The sequence below is a fragment of the Anticarsia gemmatalis genome, chromosome 25 (assembly GCF_050436995.1).
Source record: "Anticarsia gemmatalis isolate Benzon Research Colony breed Stoneville strain chromosome 25, ilAntGemm2 primary, whole genome shotgun sequence".
NCBI lineage: Eukaryota > Metazoa > Arthropoda > Insecta > Lepidoptera > Erebidae > Anticarsia > Anticarsia gemmatalis.
In genome coordinates this window covers 1,359,324-1,378,527 of record NC_134769.1, presented here as the reverse complement: position 1 = coordinate 1,378,527, position 19,204 = coordinate 1,359,324, and the positions used below count along the sequence as shown (strand labels likewise).

Here is a 19,204-nt window from a genome sequence, read left to right as displayed (position 1 = left end):
GTACGAGTTGTATTAAGGTTTAAAACTTTATGGTTAACACTCTACACTCTCTATTTGCTATCCTATGGTGTATGTTTTTCCTGTGGCTTCACATGCGTGGAATACCTATGTAGAAAATCGTTTCAGGGGTTAAATTTTGTTCAGAGAGATGCTTAGTGACTGTATAAGTAACTTCAAATCATCTGGTCTAGAAGTTTTGACAGTGCCTTGATATCCATAAAATCCATGATTTTCAAGCACCTTTGTTACACCTGGTCAGGCAAATCTAATATTATTATATTAAATTCTCGCGTCACAGTTTTCGTTACCGTACTCCTCCGAAACGGCTTGACCGATACTCATGAAATTTTGTGAGCATATTGAGTAGGTCTGAGAATCGGCCAACATCTCTTTTTCATGCCCCTAAGTGACACTTTTTCTTTTTTAATTTTAATGGCAAAACAACGTTTGCCGGGTCAACTAGTATTTTATATACAAAATACATTTTTGTATTAGTCAGCTAAATACAATAATAGACAGTTACTCACGAACTTTTGCTCAGAACTTCGACAATTACGCTCAGTCCCTTTGTAAACTATTTTTGAATGTGACATTTATTTACGGGACTATTTTGAAACAGCAAATTGCGATTTTGAAAACGGCATTAATGTGTCATGGTTTGTAACATAAATACTAACTTTTTTTCATAGTTTCGCCTGTGATAATGATTTTTGAAGAAAATAGTATATACGTCTTTTCACGGGATGTTTTATTTGTCGAGTTTGTAAGATTGATTCGTTTTTATGTGAAAGAGAGACAATCAACAACAATTTTTAATGTGTTTATAACCCTTGCTAAACTTGCATGCCTAAAATTTGTTTCATACATTTCTTGAAGGCATGGAAAGTGCCTAGCAGTAACAGTGCCTAATGGTGGTGGATTCAAGGCTTAGGCCTTGAGTCCACCACCGGGGTAGCAGGGTTAGCCCCTCCTTCGTTTGGGAGAAGACCCTTGCCCTGCAGTGGGACAGCAGTGGGTTAAAAAAACTGATTTTATAAAAATTATGAGTTCGATAAAAAATCTGTTTTTGTTTCTAAACAGGCTACATTACTTAATGAAAAATGGTTTCTAATGAATAAATAATAATATAGGAACGTTATTTATGAAATTACCATCGAAAATAGTTTTCCACTGGTTTTAATTTAGGCTGCGTTCATACATTTTTATGAGACAATTTAGCGCGAAAATATGGTTCTCTGTTTTTAGCACACCATCATTATCACATTAAACAAACTTTCATTATAAGGCACTAAATTTGAAATATTTGTAAGTGCCCCGAATTTGCCCAAAATTTCTTTCACGTTTCTTTCCAATCTTTGAACCAACTTAGGCTTCATTCACGTAGGAAAAAGTCGCAAAGTAAAAATGATTATTTTATTCATATGGTAATTTACTTAACAAACCATTTATGTGCCAAAGTTTAATAAAATTCATCCACTTCTATCAGAGCGAAAGAGTAACCTACCATCGAACATCCATTGAAACTCTCAAATTGATCATATTTTAGGATTCTAGTAGGTAACTAATGTATACCTAACAGTTTACTATTTGCTACATAGCTACACAAGTTATAGGACTGTCTCAGGTAAATCATATTATTGCGGGTAATAATCCTTTGATCAACGACGCGACCACGCGACCACGTAATCAAATCTACGGCCGCAAGATCGACAGTAATTGAATAAGCTTCCACGCAACTATAAACACTACATAAAGTATATTATTGTCTAGATTATTTATACTAATCTATACTAATATTATAAAGCTGAAGAGTTTGTTTGTTTGTTTGAACGCGCTAATCTCAGGAACTACTATTCCGATTTGAAAAATTCTTTCACTGTTAGATAGCCCATTTATCGAGGAAGGCTATAGGCTATATGACATCACGCTACGACTAATCGGAGCAGTGTAGCAATAAAAAATATTACAAAAACGGGGAAAATCATGACCCATTCTCACTTCTGTGACGCAAGTGAAGTTGCGCGGGCCAGCTAGTTTTAGAATAAACTCTTAGTACTGAAGGAGCTCGTGGTTTAGTAACAACAGCCGCACGGTCTTTCTTCTTCTATTCGATCTTAGAGGCTAAGTTACGCTTGTCGAGGTTGGTCAGTGGATGGATCACCATATTATACTTAGTTACTCCGTGTTTCACGAGGCACGTCATATTGTTAGCCATGGCTTTCGTTATTAAAGACCTTTGACAGTCGTGAACAGTAGTCAGAAGCTTGAAAGTCTGACAACCAGTTTTACCGAATGCAAAATTCATTCAGCTTGTTTTGTTTTCGAAAGAGTAACAAACATACAAACGTTTCCGTTCACGATAGAAGGATATTTACATGCTTACCCCAAATTTTATTGCGGGAAAAGACAAGTGCCCAGCAGTAGGACAGACAGAGGCTTAATTTGACTTTCATTGACGTCATAGTTTTCAGCAGGTTTTCCCTGTAATAATATAAGAAAACAGCTCATGCACAGGCCCTCGAGACGTGACTCACTCTGGCTCTATTTGGACGTCTGGGTTTGTTTGTAATGTCTCCCAAGACAGGAGGAAAATATTGATATTATCTTTTTTGTAATAAGCTTAGTCAACAACAGCCGCGCAGATCGATCTCTGAGGTCAAGCCACGCTTGCCAAGATTGTTCTATGGATGGGTGACCATTTGATACATATCGAGTTCATCCGTGTTTCGGAAGGCTTGTTAAATTGTGGGACCCAGCGGACATTTTCGAAGATCTTTGACAGTCATTAACAGTAGTCAGAAGCTTGAAAGTCTGACAACCAGTCTTACCGAAGGGTATCGTGTTATAATCCAGGTAACTGGGTTGTGGAGGTCAGATAGGCAGTCGCTCCACGTAAAACGTTGGTATTCAGTTACATCTGGTGAGACTGGTAGCCGACTCCAACATAGTTTGGAAAAAATGCTAAGCCATCATGATGATCTTTTTTGTAATACCTCGAATGTTATTACAGAAAGTGTAGGTACAGATGAATGAAATACACATTGACGAGTTGCCTATTGGGATATTGCTGTATTCTAGGTATAGTACCAAACCCTACCTGAATTCCGAATATTTACCGGAATATTTGGTATTAGGAATTCAGGATGTAATTCAGGTAGGAATAAACGTAGGCTATATGGTTTTAACTTCAAATGTTGGTAGAGCCACATTTGAAGAAAAGTCCAATTTGAAGAAAAGTAGCTTGCTTGGACCCTGGGTGTCTTTAGGTATCTTTATACTAAAAAATAAAATTTTATTTCAATGATTTAGCCGTGAAAGCATAGCAGACAATCAGAAAGTTTCACATATTTTGTAATGCTACCAGTTATCAGTAAAATCACGCCTTTTCGCCATGGGAGAAGTCAGAGACCGGAGATAACCACTTGCTACGATTTCTACAAACTTCTTTTGCTTTATTCACATCCATACATCGTGATGAGACATCATTATATGTATGTACATATGTAAAAATTAGCAAAAATGCCCGATATAATTTCCTTAGTTCCACAACACACCACTAGGGGACGTACTGACGTCAAAATCTCATATTCATTGAAGAATAAAGCTGTCTCGCTGATGGAAACAGTGTCAATCATTCGGCCAATGCTACTGGCGTATATCGGGGTTACCTGCGGCCAACACATACCGATATCAGACGAGATATGATTCATGTTTGAAGAATATACACTTGAGATGTTAATTTTAGATTATTGTTATTAATTTATTAACATTCTAGCAGTATACAATGGTAGCTAAGTGGCATAAAGGTCGTTGAGAGATCAATTAGTGACTTATACTCAGCGTCACTAGCGTCTTCCTTAAGAACTCTTTTCAAATAATTTTATACGCCAAGCTACTGAGCTCCCTGCGACTGAATCACTGTTTTACTCAAAACAATTATTAATAATAATATTTTAATCTATAAGAAATAAAGCATATTTGCAGGCTTTTCAGAATAAACAAAGTCCACATAGTCCCCAGCCCGAATTTGATAGCGTGATAGACAGGAGGTTTAATTCTTGTCATATTCTTGAGGAAGACCCTTATCCAGCAGTGGGATTGTAATGATTTATTAACAAACATACGTATATACACGACGTTTTCCTACGGGATAAGCAGAGACTAAGACGCCCACGATTTGCTACGATCCCCACAAAGTTATTTTCCTGTTTTAGTTATTAAAGTTATTCCTTCAGTATACGATTTTACTATTTTTTTTGTTAGTTAATATTAATTTCTTTTTGTAAAAAGCCATTCAGACAGGTCTAAAATGATGCAAATAACTGTAAATCTATCTTATTCTAGTAGTTACACTAGAGGTTTAAGTATATAATATATCTTCATAATTTAACCAAATCCTTGTGACCTCAGTATTTATTATCCTGTAGCACAAATCCTCTCGTCCTTGGCGCAAGGTCATAGTAATTGTGGTGTTTGCTTAGGAATTCCTTATATTGTGTACAATATTATACGTTTTATATTAAATAAATCATCGCAATGTCTTCGGCCTTCAGTGGGATAAAGTTACCGCGGTTGGCATTTAGAGTTCCGTAAAAAAACAATTCTTTTGACTTCCAATATTTCTGTCCTTCTAGTTTGTTGTTTTATCCAATTTTCTTTATCTATGTGTATATTTTTCTGATGTATGTCTAAAACTGTCTTGGAGTATGTCAAAGCTTAACATTTAAAAAAAAACATAGTTCTTGCGGAATACGCTGGGGGCGCTTTTGATACACATTTTTTTATTCCCAGGTCGGACGGTCAGGATCATTTTTTTTATAGAATACGGAGTTTAGTAACCGGTATAAGGCAATAGGCTCACCCCCTATTACATGGGTCTATTATAGTAAATAGCAAAACGCCAGTGCATCTCTATTTCATATATCTCTGCCCACCCCTTTGAGTAAAGCAGTCGTGTTGTTATATATAAAAAGAAAAACAATAAGTAGAGTATGTCAAAACAATTAACAAGAAATTCACAAAATCTCCATTTATTTTTGTAAAACATAAATATGGTGACACGTTTTCTGATTCACTTGAGTTTTGTAACTGCTGATGACACAATTATGTCAATGGCGTTATAGAAATAGAATGTTAACGCACATTTTGTTCGCAAGCATTTTGTTTCAGGTTTGCTGAAAGTTTTGCGACTATTATAATTATTAGAGTAATGGTACTGAGGATTTTAAGTGTTTATTGTGAAGTCTGTGACTGTTGTAGTTTGATTAAAGATAAAAGTATTTTTTTGTTATTTGAGTTTAGTATATTTTGATTCATTTAACCAAATGTTTTGTATTTTTTGTAGTTAAATATCAATGCCAGTCTCATTAAATGTAACATTTTTAACATTAACATTTTTTATTAACATTATTAACATTTTTTCTAATGACAACTCTCGCACTAAGAAATGCTCTTGGGTCGCGGGGGCTTTTACAAACATACAAACAACGGACACAAATTACAATCAGATTCGAAACAACTAATTGTGGATGGCACAAATATTTGTTTCATGGGGTAATTGAATCCACAACCGATGCACTGGTAGCGGCGTGGCGATCTTAACCACTGTGCCACGGAGGCGGTGAAAATTAATCGAAAAGAAAAAAAAAGTAAGAAAATATTTAATGTACACAAGATGAGATTAATTAATATGATATTCATACTATCAGAAACAAGTAATTATATATTTATACGGAACCAACCCCTAATTCCATATCACTCTTAATAATCCCCACCATTTATGTTAGGGGTCGAGAGGGTTCTTGGCACTCTCTACTTACTCCTGAATATGTATGTAAGGGAGGGGGAGGACTTCCACCCTCGGAGGGGTGGTTAATCAGTTTTCGATAAGATGAATGTACTGTGTGCCTAGATTTGTCTGAAATCGATCGGGGAAGTCTAGAATAGGAATGATGTAGTAGAAGCTAAAAGCTTGTAAAATAAAACAAAATGGAGTACTTTTTGGTGACTGATGGTAACCACCTTTTCTGGGGTTTGGTTCGTAGTGAAAGATACCGCTAGACTATGTATTATAAAGTAAAATTATCCTACTACAATCCCACTGCTGAGTAAGGGTCTTCTCTTGGAAAGAGGGAGGAGTAAGATCTTAAGTCCTTTTCGATTGTGTCAATTTCCATACTACGCTGAATAATATCATTTTGTGAACGTTCGTTTGTCTGTTTCACAGCTAGACCATTGGACCTATTGTGATGAAATGTTCAAGAAGATAATTTAAGGCACGGGATCATATATTGGCAAAAAAATAAACAGCTAAGCATTTGAAATAGGGGACGAAGGCCCGCTAGTTAGATAGGAATTTAAACTATTATAAGTGCGACGACGTGATCCTATAAAAATGAAATGTGGATTTCATAACTTTTAAACTCTCGCGTTGCATGTTTAATGTATAATAGAATACGGGAATTAACGCGCCGTGGTCCCAGGCAGACTCAGTCTGCCTGGGACCACGGCGAGTGCAACCTGCGCCGAAACGTTAGGCATTTTAAGGTAAAATGCGTGTTCGCGTTAATTCCCGTATTCTATTATGTGGATTTCATACCGTTGTCTACACCTTCATTTACAACAGGAGTTATGTTATAAAAATATAGAGTTTGTATTGTTTATAATAATATCAATTAAAACAGTCTGCATCTAGTTACCGTTTAAATACCTTTTTGAAGTGGCTTCAACGTAAATAAGATATCATAGCAGATGTCAGACATGATGAAATTTCTAAGAAATAAATATTAGCATTACATTGTTATTATATTTCAAATTGATTGTATGTTTGTGTTAGGTAAACAAATATGAAGGTGGAAACTACAAAACTACGAGATTTTTTAAAATATAGTTAACAACAGCCGCTCGAATCGATCTCTTAGGTAAAGCCGCGCTTGCCGAGGTTATTCTGTGGATGGGTGACCATCTTATACATATCAAGTTCCTACGAGTTTCGGAAGGCACATTAAATGATAAAAATGTTGTCTACGACTTCGTCCACGTGGAGAGATTGCCTAGGATAAAAAGTGTCCTATATCCAGTTTATAAACTAGCTGCGTAGAAGTTTATGCCTGAACTAATTACAAATTTACGCACATAGATAAATTCATTCACAAAATCTTTCATATTTAACTTAACTTACATATTTGCCTATGTCATTCTTATTAGTCTATAAACTATTGCACACTAAAACGTAAAATACATTTTTCATAAAATACTAAACTGAACGCCAGCTATGGAACTTTCATATCAAATCGTAATCCTTCTATATGAAAGTTCACGTCGATATCAAAGCGGTAAGCGACCTTACATTCGTTACGCGTCCATTGAACGCTTTGTACTGCTAGAACGATTACAGCCATTTAGTTTCGGTTCAATGGATATCAAACAAAACGATTTACGCTATCGTCTGCTTGATTAAAGGGATTTTAGTAGTGTGGCTAAGCCAAACGTGGTGAATATAGGTTAGTTCTACGGGCCAACAGTTAGACTTGACAAATGCAAGTAGTAGTAGCTGTCTAGCTAATAATAATATTGTCAAATTCCTACGCTCGTGACTATGTCTTTGATATCCAATGCGAATGGATTTTTCTCACATTTTAGAATGATTAGTACAAATGCAGATCCATACTTAATATTATAAATGCGAAAGTAACTCTGTCTGTCTGTCTGTCTGTCTGTCTGTCTGCTACTCAATCACGCCTAAACTACTGAACCAATTTGCATGAAATTTGGTATGGAAATATTTTGATACCCGAGAAAGGACATAGGCTACTTTTTACCCCGGGAAAATCACGCATTTCCTGGGAAAATTTAGGTGGCGAACGAAGTCGCGAATATTCAATATTATAATGACACTGAATTAACAAAATCCGTTGTCATGGCAACTGTTTTAATGGCGGATATGCCTTAGCGCGATTTCGTTATATTAAGAGATATAAATAATTTTGAGAATATTTTTCGTGAAAAAAAAAGAATATTTTATATCATCACGCTACGACCAATAGGAGCAGAGTAATAGTAAAAAGTGTTACAAAAACGTGGAAAATTCTGACCCATTCTCTCTTATGTGACGCATGCGAAGATGCGCGGGTCAGCTAGTTAAAAAATAAATTAAGGAGTCTGACCACTGATAACAAGATCTCAGGTTTTATTTCCAGATCAAGCAAATGCTACTGACCTGGTCTTAATAAAATGATTAATATTTTTTTAATATTTTAGGATTTTTGTAACCTCACAGGTAAAAGGTAGGCTCCACCCCTATTAGATGTAACTTATATTATTAACGACGTGCGCTTATTTGTTATATTTCAGCCTACACTTTAGAGCTACAACGAGCGTGAGAATATAACAAAAAATTGTATGCAAATGCCCTCGTAAACGGCGCAATGTAATTTTATTAATTTACTAGCTGACCCGCGCAACTTCGCTTGCGTCACCTAAAAGAATGAGTCAAAATTTTCCCCATTTTTGTAACATTTTTCGTTGCTACTCCGCTCCTTATGACCGTAGCGTGATATTATATAGGCTATAGCCTTCCTCGATAAATAGGCTATCTAACACTGAAAGATTTTTTCAAATCGGACCAGTAGTTCCCGAGATTAGCGCGTTCAAACAAACAAACAAACTCTTCAGCTTTATAATATTAGTATAGACATTTCACACATCTCTCCCTACACCTTCCTTTATCAGGCGTGAAACGTGATTACTTTTGCCTATGATTAAATACACGATCCAATAGTTTTATCTGATCTATTTCTATCGCAAAAGTTTTAATAAAAGCGCTACAGGCGTCAGTGAACTGTAGCGTAACGTAATCTTATCAACGACATATCAGCAGGGATAATCGATAACTTGTGAATATTATCTCATTGATAAACCTTTGGATTACTACAGCCTTGTGTGCGCAAAATATTTAATGAATGGAATTAATTAACAGTAGTGCTAGTTTAGTATTCCAAACTTTAGGTTTTATTCCCAAGTTGGGCAAAAATACTGAGAAAGAGCAACCTATAGCGTGGTCTTTAACTTAGTTGCGACTGATATTATTTCCTTGATTTATTGATTTTATGTTATTCTCTTTATACAATTTTTTATACAGGCTTAATGCCAATTGTATTTTCCACCATTAATACTTGAGGTGATGCAGAGAAAAAATGCAGTGAGTGTTTAAAAAATAAAGAAACTAAAGTTCTGAAATGGTTTTACTAAAATTGCGGTTTACGTTGTGTAAATCTGTATACTTCTGTGTAAACTAAGGCCCTTCGTACACGAGGCTACGTAAATCTCCGATAGTTAAATATGCGACTGCCGTGCCGACTATACAAATCCAGTCGCGGGACGAATGTCAGCGACGCGACCATAACTAACTATACTATATTATATTTGTGGCGGTAGTCACAGATAGACTAAAATCGCTGAGTTCTCTACAATTGGAACCATTGAGTATCGAGAGTTTGACATTTAAAATGTACTGCCGAAGTAGTTTGCACGACGTCCGCTAGAGGCGGTGATCAGATTTTCATACAATTTTTTTCGATAGCTAGCCGGTTGTTTATACTCGATAGTAGTAGAGAATCGGGCTACTGAACACTTGCTTATCCTTATGTACTTTAAAGGATTATATTTAGGAGGAAATTCAACGTTTCACTATTTCTAAAGAGAAATAACCCGGAAGAACGCTCCACACAGTTTAACAGAACAATGATAAAAAATACTACTGAATGTTAGGTATTTGGCACGATTCTTAAACGTTAAGAGCCAAATAATTAGTATATAGAATTGACCGGTATTCTCAATTCCACACGTATTGTATAAATAACTATCTAATTATATACTTACACTCCGGGATTGTCAGATTTCGTTTTGTGAGAGTTCATTTTATTACATCCCTTTAGGAAATTAAATGCTGAATAATAGTAGCTGAATCGCAAGTCTGACTATGAAGAGTTAGCTGACTACTGATCACGAAGTCTCGGGTTTGAAATCCGGGTCAGGCGAAGTCTCATCTCATCTCATCTCATTAAAAAAGACAACTCCCGCACTAAGAATTGCTCTTGTGTCGCGGGGACTTTTTACAAACATACAAATAACGGACACAAAGTACAACCAGACCCGAAACAATTATTTGTGGATCGCACAAATAATTGTCCCGTGTGGGAATCGAACCCACGACCTCCAGACGCAATGGTAGCGGCGTGGTGATCTAAACCACTGCGCCACGGAGGCAGTCAAATAAGAAAAGTACTGTTGGTATTTTTTAATTTGTCTTAAATTATTGTATTATCAAGTATTATTATCAATGGCGGATCGTGGATATATTTTATGCACATCTGTATATGCCTTCAGGTAAAGCAGGCGTGATGTTATGTATGTATGTGTTGTTGATTTTAATTCATGAATTATTTTTTAAACTTAGACATGCGGTTTTATTGATTTTTTTGTCCTTCACTAGAACAAGTGATAATTACTTTTTACACACAATTTCGAAAAATTCATGATGTGTTCCTCGACTTCTAAGCCTAGAACTACTTGCGACGGAATACTTATACCATTCGATTGCTTTACGGAAATAAATAATTTAAGAAAAATGTTTAAGCCTGTATTTATTTTTATCTCCATGAGAAATTGTGAGTTATTGTTGACGTATGCATTGAGTCACTGGTTTTTCTCAAGTGAAAACAGATTGATCTGTGACGTGCGATGTAACTCGTTAGTGTTGCCAATGTATGAACAGTGTCTGTCGTTAGTGTTGCCAGTATGTAAAATAATTCTGCCCGCGCGTTTAAATATTTTTCGTGGGTTTCAATTTTATATGAAAAAAAAATGGTAGGTACCTACGTGGGTTTTCATAAGAAATGCTTTTAAACTTAACTTTAACAAAATATATTATTGAAACTGGACTTATAATTCTAAAGATTAACCTTTGATAACTTTTAAGAACAAATTCGCAAATTCGAATTCGAACTGATACTCGTTTTCAAATGCAGTAATATTTACAAAAAAAAAATAAACTTATTTACACCGGAACCAATTATGTCGGAAAAGTGATATTTTACTTTATATTTATTGTTAAAAATATTCAACAAACATATTTTATTTTGTATAAAAAAGCAATTTTTCAACCGAAGCCAACATCTCGTTAGCAAAATGACAGGAAATCGAGGCCGTTTGTCTAAACGTATCTGCTGTTAACTAAATACTATAAATAATAGCTATTTATCTTTACATTATATCTGAATATATTTCTATATACTTATGATTCCATCATCATCAGCCTAGCCTTTCTTACAACTATGTTGGAGTCGGCTCTCAGCCTCACCGGATGCAGCTGAATACCAGTAGTTTACATAGAGTGACTCCACAACCTGGGTTATAACACGATACCCTTCGGTAAGACTGATTGTCAGACTTTCATGTTTCTGACTACTGTTAACGACTGTCAGAGATTTATGAAAATAACAGTCGGGACCAAGAACTTAATGTACCTTCCGAAACACCTATCCACGCAACAACCTCGGCAAGCGTAGCTTAACCTCGGAGATCGATCCGCGCTGCTGTTGTTAACTAAGCCACGAGCTCCTCGCAAACAGGAAGGAAAACATCGTGATGCAACCTCGCATGACTGAGATTTCTTTGGAACAGTTCTTTATACCAATCTCTTCTTTATACCAATCTCGCTTGGTCAGCGTGGTCAACTCAAGATCTAACCCCTTCCTCATTACAGGCGAAGACGCTTGTCCAGCAGTGGGACAGGTTTAAAAAATCTGTCGCTAATAATAAATTCTTAGTGAGTAGATATATTCTGGCAGCCATTACAACATAACAAGTGGCATGACTAATCACTATTTTGTCTATCTTATTAAACATCAAACGAAATCTCGAAAAGTCGTTGACCTTTTGACAATATCCAGACTAGACCCGAAATAGAACAAGAGCAAAAATAAAGTTATGATCTTCGATGGTAATAAGTACAAAAGATTTATTTACTCTGATAAGTTCTTAACAATTTTTTGAAATTTATGTCCCACATGGGCATAGATCATTTCTCGGAATGAGGGAGGGGTTATGACTTGAGTACACTACGCTGGCCTGGGTTGTAAACTTTACATAAGTATAAAAATTTCTCAGCGCCGAATAAGAGAGGCTTTTTCTCAGGTCCACCACACAGGCCAAGAGGGCATAAAATTTTTTGCATAACTTCTAAAACTGTTTAAAGAACTTTCAATCGCGTTAGTCATTGTGAAATCAAATACTCATTTTGATGCCATTATTACGACAAATTAAAAACCTTTCTTGTACAGTTTTTTAACTATTGAAATTGAGTTCTAAAGCTAACTGTTATTAGACTTCATTATCATTAGCCTGTGTCCATCGTTTACAGATGATTCAGGTGACGCCAGATAGAGGAATATTTGAAATGAGGAAACAACTTCGATCGTGACTTAAAAGTCCTATGGCTAGTTATTAGACTTAATGTGTTTTTTATCTTCTTCTTGTCGTATGGTTAGTGGTCAACCTAGTGTCAAAGTTGTTCAAGCCGCCCGAAGGCCTTTGACGTGACTTAACGACTGTTATCTTAACTGACAACAACCGGGACCGACTTTTTACGTGCCCTCCGATGCACGGAGACGCCCTGTTCAAATACCACTATGCTTCATCTGAAGCTGAACCTAATGTTATAACCTAGCAACAGTCTAATTGTATGTTATAAAACACATTACCTCCTTACAGCAGTCGAGTATAACCATGCAAGTCCAATAAATTCAGACCAGTGTAGAAACATCTTATTTATAAAACCAGCAAATGAGGTCGGATGCATAGTGCGGCACATTTTCACCATAAATAGACGGGCCAGGTCATTTATTTATAGTGCGGTTGTTGGGTAATAGTTAAAGTAAAGTGAGGAAAATTAAGTGCATTTTACGGATATTTTGCTCTCTAGTTTTTAGTGTAAGAAGTAGAGTAAGCGCAATGTAACTTTGTGTGTTTGAACATAGCAGCAAGCTGTTGCCAGGATTTGAGAAAAAGAATATAACAAAAAATTTAAGAGTAAACTGCGGGTTACGTAATATAAGGATGTCTTTGAGTAAAGCCGTAACGAACAAATAATCCATCCATTTTTTCTATCTAAGTATACTTTCGCGTTTATGATATAAGTTTGTTATTAAAAACATTACTTGAGAGGACAAACTACTTACGAGGGGAGGGTTGACGTTTCTTTTCGGCAATGTACAATGGCTTGAATATATAGGTAGACAAATATAAGTACCTATATTTTTATGAACCCGAGCGAAGCTTTAATTTTGATTGCGAGTATAAAACCTAACAATTTACTCGTTGAGAACATATTAAATTAGGTATGTAAAAAAAAAATTACTAAAAATAGTACCTAAGTACAAAAAATATACGATGAAATTGGCTTTTTGAAAGAAATCAGTCGGTTCAACCTTCTCAAGTGTTTACAAGATTGGCAGAAATTATGAACAAAAAGAAAGAAAAAAAACAAAAAATATACATGTAGAACTTTAAAAATAAAGCTCAGATATGACGTGAATGTAATCATTCATGTGTTCATTCATTCATTCACGTGAATGATGCGTCAGTCATACGAATCATGTCCCTTTCATATACGCTCACAGAATATTTCAATTTGCGTTACGTAAAATGCTGATACGTTATTCAATATGACTTTGTAAATTAAAATTTGGGTGATATGTTATTTATTAATTTACGTACATAATACCATATCTATTTTACACAAAGGTGTAGGCAGTGGTGTATGGCATGAACCTACGTGTCGCCATTAACAAGATTAAAGAGTCTAGAATAGTCCGGATTCATTCCTGGAAGGGTGGCCCAAAAATTTGTTAGAAAAGTAAATTAGTGATAGTAGGGTCGGGAAATCTACGGGAAAAGCTTTTGGATTGGGATACATTCCCGGCTGAGTCAAAATAATGATAGTAGATAGAATCAGATAGTTTTAACGATCATATTATTTGTAAGTCTATCAAATATCTTACTCTTTTTGATACAGGATTATTTCAAAAAGAGGCGTGCTCGTTATCACAGACTAGCTTTTACAAATGGGTGTGGCGATACATACCATAAACTATAAACTATTCCTAACTACATGTTTTACTAGTGGCGAAAGGTGAATGATTCCGTGCCTAATTATACATCCTACGTCATAACTTTTGCAGGCATAGTCACGGGCGAATGTTAGTGTGTGCGAAAATAAAATTCCAGTGTATTTTTGAATGTGTTAATTTTAGAAGTTTATTATACAAAGATGTTTTGTTTTCGCTAGTTGTGACGTTGTGTGTCTGCTTATATTGATTGAGAAAATAGAGATCTATGGTATAATGACGCTTAATTTTCTAAAAAGGCAGACTTCTTTGCATAAAAGCGCATTGGAAAAGCGGTCACTTTGCGTCATGTTAGTAGCTATAATAGTGAAAAGATGATTATAACGTGTCAATTTTAATACGTATTCGACGACACCTTAAGCTAAACGGCACTTAGCACTTGAGATCGATTTTGCCAGACAATAAATCTGCTAGGACACTTAATTTTCCTTAATAATGTAACAATACACTAAACATGTGATAAACATATTTTTTCGTATTTTTTTTTATTATGATTGTACGAAATCCTCCGTGCGCGTTTCCAACTCGCATTAGTCCGGTTATTTTTTACATACGGACAAATACTCAACAATACTCACATAACACAAACCAACAACATTTAATAATCATCACTTATACACAATCTGCAATTCATAACACACTTTATGACCTTTCCACATCAGTATGACCTTTAACCCTATAAAAAGGGTACTATGTACCCCATAACATTGGTAAACCCAAACACGTATGCATTAGTAATTCAGGCATGTTTCAGACATGGTCTTGGGAGAATTTCTCATTAATTCTAGGTTTTATTCTGGCATTCTTAGGCTATTGTTTGGGGATGAATTTAGGGCAAACAGAACGTGATATTCTTTCAATAAAGTTTCGAATTTGTAAACTATTTTTTTTCTTCCTCTATTTTGAGCCCAGTCTATGGAGAGCGGTGATAGTCGAGTGGTATAACTAGGTACCTCTCATGCAAGTGGTTGACTGTTCAAACCCTAGGCAACACAACAATGACTTATCTAAGTTATGAGTAGTAGAATCAATTATCACTTGTTCCAACGGTTATCATTTGTAAGAAAAAAAAATAATTATAATAAGACTCTTAATTAGCACGAAACAATTTAATATTATCATATCCTTGTTACTCAAGTTTGTCACTGCCCTAACATCCTTTTGTATTATGTATAACTTAGTAAGCAATAAATGATTTGATTAGAATTTTGAATTTATTATACTGAAGCTAGCACTGTCCTTATTTGTAAAATAATTGGATAAAAAATAACATATCTCAGATCTCTACAAGAAAATAGCCCTTAGGAACCAATACCTTTCAAATGTCGACTTGAAAGATCTTACTCAGAGCAGTATCAGTTTTGAGAGCAGCTTATAATCAGTTCTTAACATCTAAAGCATGTCCGATTTAGTTCAAGTGTATATTTATAAAGTTATTAATACAATGCACTCTCGAACAGACACGTGTTCGTTTGTTTGTTTAAATATTACTCCTGAAATGCTTGACTGATTGACATTAAAATTTATATGCGATTTTGATAGATGAGTTCGTTTGAAATTATTGTTTTATAAGAGTTATTTGGAAAGTATAACGAACGTTATTGTTTTGAGATTTTTTTTGTTCGAATAACAATATTATTACTATTATTTTATTGAATAATAAAAAATGTGGTAATAGTTATGTATTATTTAATTAGATTTTGATGTGGTTCTATAATAATAATCTTTATCAACTGGTGCTACGAGAGAAGAGTTGATATGATGAACAAAATTGTAAAGTATTGATTTTTTTTAACCGACTTCAATAAAAGGAGGAGGTTGTCAATTCAACTGCTTTTTGTGTTTTTTTTTACTGAGTAGAACAATTTTGAGGATGATTTCTTATTTGCGATTTTTTTCATAATGTTGGAAATTTTCGTAAAGTAAACTTTAATTGTTTCATGTTCCAGTCAGTTTTTAAAATCCTAAGTATGAAACCCGGTAGATGTTTTATTTTTTCAAATATATCTTCAGTTAGTCAATAATTTAGAACAGTCTATCTTTTCAATGAAAAGCTCAAAGTATATATAAACTACTTCTATATAGGTGTTCACTTAAAAAAAGCTCTGTCCTCATTAACCTCCACTGAAAGCTTTTAAAAAGCTATTAAGTGCTTCGTACTAGTACATACATGACATACATACATACATACATGTTATATGTAAACACTTCAAAAGGCTGTATAATAAAGCGGTCAATCTCCACTAACAATGTCCCGCGGTGCTCCCCGGGGAGCTTTATATAGACTAGTCTGTGATACTATATGTTTTTATCGCGGATTTACTCGTTTATTAGGTTAGTTAGGGGTTTTTCAACATTGTGATGGAATAGAAAATTTATTGGTAAAACGTTGATAAAAAAATTAAGATGTGAAGGGAAATAAATATCAATGAAATGTGACTATGTTTATTATTATGGCCAGAAATGATAAAAACTCAAGGTTTATGAAACCAAAGTAAAGCCTATCCTTCGCCCTGATTGGGAAACCAGAGTAAAGCCTTTTCTTTGCCCACAGCTGGGCAAAGGAGAGGCTTTACAAGGTAAAGAACAAACGATTCAAAATATAAAAGAGAGCTTTTTTTGTTCAGCAGTTATGCACAGAGACAATTACATGGGTACATTTTAAAAAAGCTTTTTTTAAACCCTTTTCTGTCCCGCTGCAGGGCAAGAAAAAGAGCTATTGAACAACTAAAAAATATTTTAAATGCCTGCGTAGCTCAATAGTTAAGGGTGTCGCCACGCCACTACCAGTGCGTCCGGAGTGTGTGGGTTCGATTCCCACACGAAACAAAATATTTGTGCGTTCAACTAATTGTTTCGGGTCTGTTTGTACTTTGCGTCTGTCGTTAGTATGTTTTTAAAGTCCTAACAACACAAGATTCATACTTAGTGCGGTAGTAACTATCAAGAGGTTATTGAACTCATTTATAGCAATATTACATTACATACTTCCATATTACTGGCAAAGATATAGACGCACTTTATTTTCTAATATACTTAGTTGTATATTACTTAACGTCTAGACGGCGTAACTACTGTAGTTACGTTTATCTACAGCTATAGTTACAGTTAATTGGAGTCGGTTTTCAATAGTGCTTAATTGTAGTAGATTGGGTGATTGAAACTGTGGGGTGATATTTTGGTAATATTTGTAGTAGTTTTTGCTGATAGTAGAGTTTGATAGTTAGATGAAATAATCGTACGAGTTTCAACTTATGATGATGTTTGTTTTATATTTTTTATTTATTTATTTAATTAGTCTTTCAAATGAAGAATTATTTTAAGTATAATTATTTTTATACGAGTTTTAATCAATAAATTTGACATCAAAAATTCAAATTCCTGCAAAATGTATGCAATATGCAATCTTAGAATATAAAAATATTATATTGGAACAATAACTTTGCTTTTTCAGAACAAGCCGCAACCAAATTCAATCTTTCGTATAAAAGTTTCTTATCAAACTTGACCCGTCTCTAAACTTTTAAGCGCGAAGAAATCCAAAACTGAATTTTAAGAAAATTCAAAACTATATTTTTGCAATATTCAAGGCCTCTGCGTTATCCACAAGGTCATCAAACATAATCAAAAACCATAAACCATTCGATCATCAGATCATTTAAAAATGACGGATGATACTTGGCAATTAAATTTAAATTCTCTATGGCATCTTGCCAGAGACACGTCAGCCATCAAGTGGTAGAGAATGATTTTTTGAATTGGCAATTTTTTGTGGCTTTTCTTCCGCGCTTTTAAAATAGATTACAATGCAAGTTTTTATGTTTTGAAGTGGCTGAGAAAAGTAGGTCGGCGATAATTAGGATTGGTGGATAGGGAGGGAGAGAAGCAGATTAGTTGTTGATAAGCAATTGTTGACTAATGTTTAAAATGAGAGTGATCGTTTAACAAAATGGGGCTGGTGTTTTGTATTGCCTGTGGAAAATAAGACTGATTTAGGTACATAATACAAACCATCAAGGAAGGTAAACGAGGTGTATGAAATACGAATGCGTAATTTGTAATGTTAGTCCCATGTAATAGGAGGCGATCCTTAGAAATCAAAAATTAGAAATGTCCAATAGTACTTTAATCGACCTAGGTATCGAACCGGGGACCTCGTGACGAGAAATCGACCATACATTTTTTTGAAAATGCCAATTCATTTAACACTTTATCTCATAAATGTACGATCTATGCGGTCATCACTCGACTTTTATAAACTGAAAACACATTAAAAAGTGTTTGAAATAAATATATATCTTCGTGAAACCTATCAATCATTTCGCTATAAAAAGAGGCCTCTTAGGTGTTTCAGCTTTTGATAGTCACATGCAAGTACCGTGATAAATATTGGTCCACGAAAGTAGAGATATAATAACATACTTATTATTACCAGTCGGTATACGATCTGTGGGTTAAGCAACCTTAGGCGCGGTCATTCCTAAGTAAGACTGCTAAGTGGTATTTGAATTGTGCGTGTTCGTGCTTCAGAGGGCACGTATACAGTCGGTACTTATTGTTGTCGATTAAGATAACAGTTGTTAAACGACGTCAAAGGCCTTCGAGCGGCTTGAACAACTTTGACACTAGGTTGACCACTAACCATATGATAAGAAGAAGAACAAGATTCGAAAACTTATAAAAAGCCGTCTACAGTAGCGTAATTCTTTATAATCTGTACTGTCCAGTATCGAGAGTTTGACATTTAGAATGTACTGCCAAAATAGTTCCTACGACGCCAGTTAGAGGCGCTGATCAGATTTACATACAAAATTTCTCGATGACATGTCGGTTGTCGGTAGTCGATAGTAGTAGAGAATCGAGCTACGGTGTAGATGTTATTTAAATCAATCTAAATAAATGGCACGTGGCAACCAACTTCTTTAATCCATATCTGTAATAGATGCACTAAATTAAATTTATAGTCAGTGTTTGTTCAATTACTTATAGAACATTATCTCTATGGCTGTCTGCTATTA

At 34.9% G+C, this 19,204-nt stretch overlaps 1 protein-coding gene across 3 annotated transcripts in view; it reads left to right on the top strand.

Moving 5' to 3' along the window:
* LOC142984034 (muscle calcium channel subunit alpha-1-like) overlaps window positions 1–19,204 on the top strand; it is a 62,411-nt gene that overhangs the window by 898 nt on the left and 42,309 nt on the right. The gene's annotated exons all lie outside the window — the stretch shown is intronic.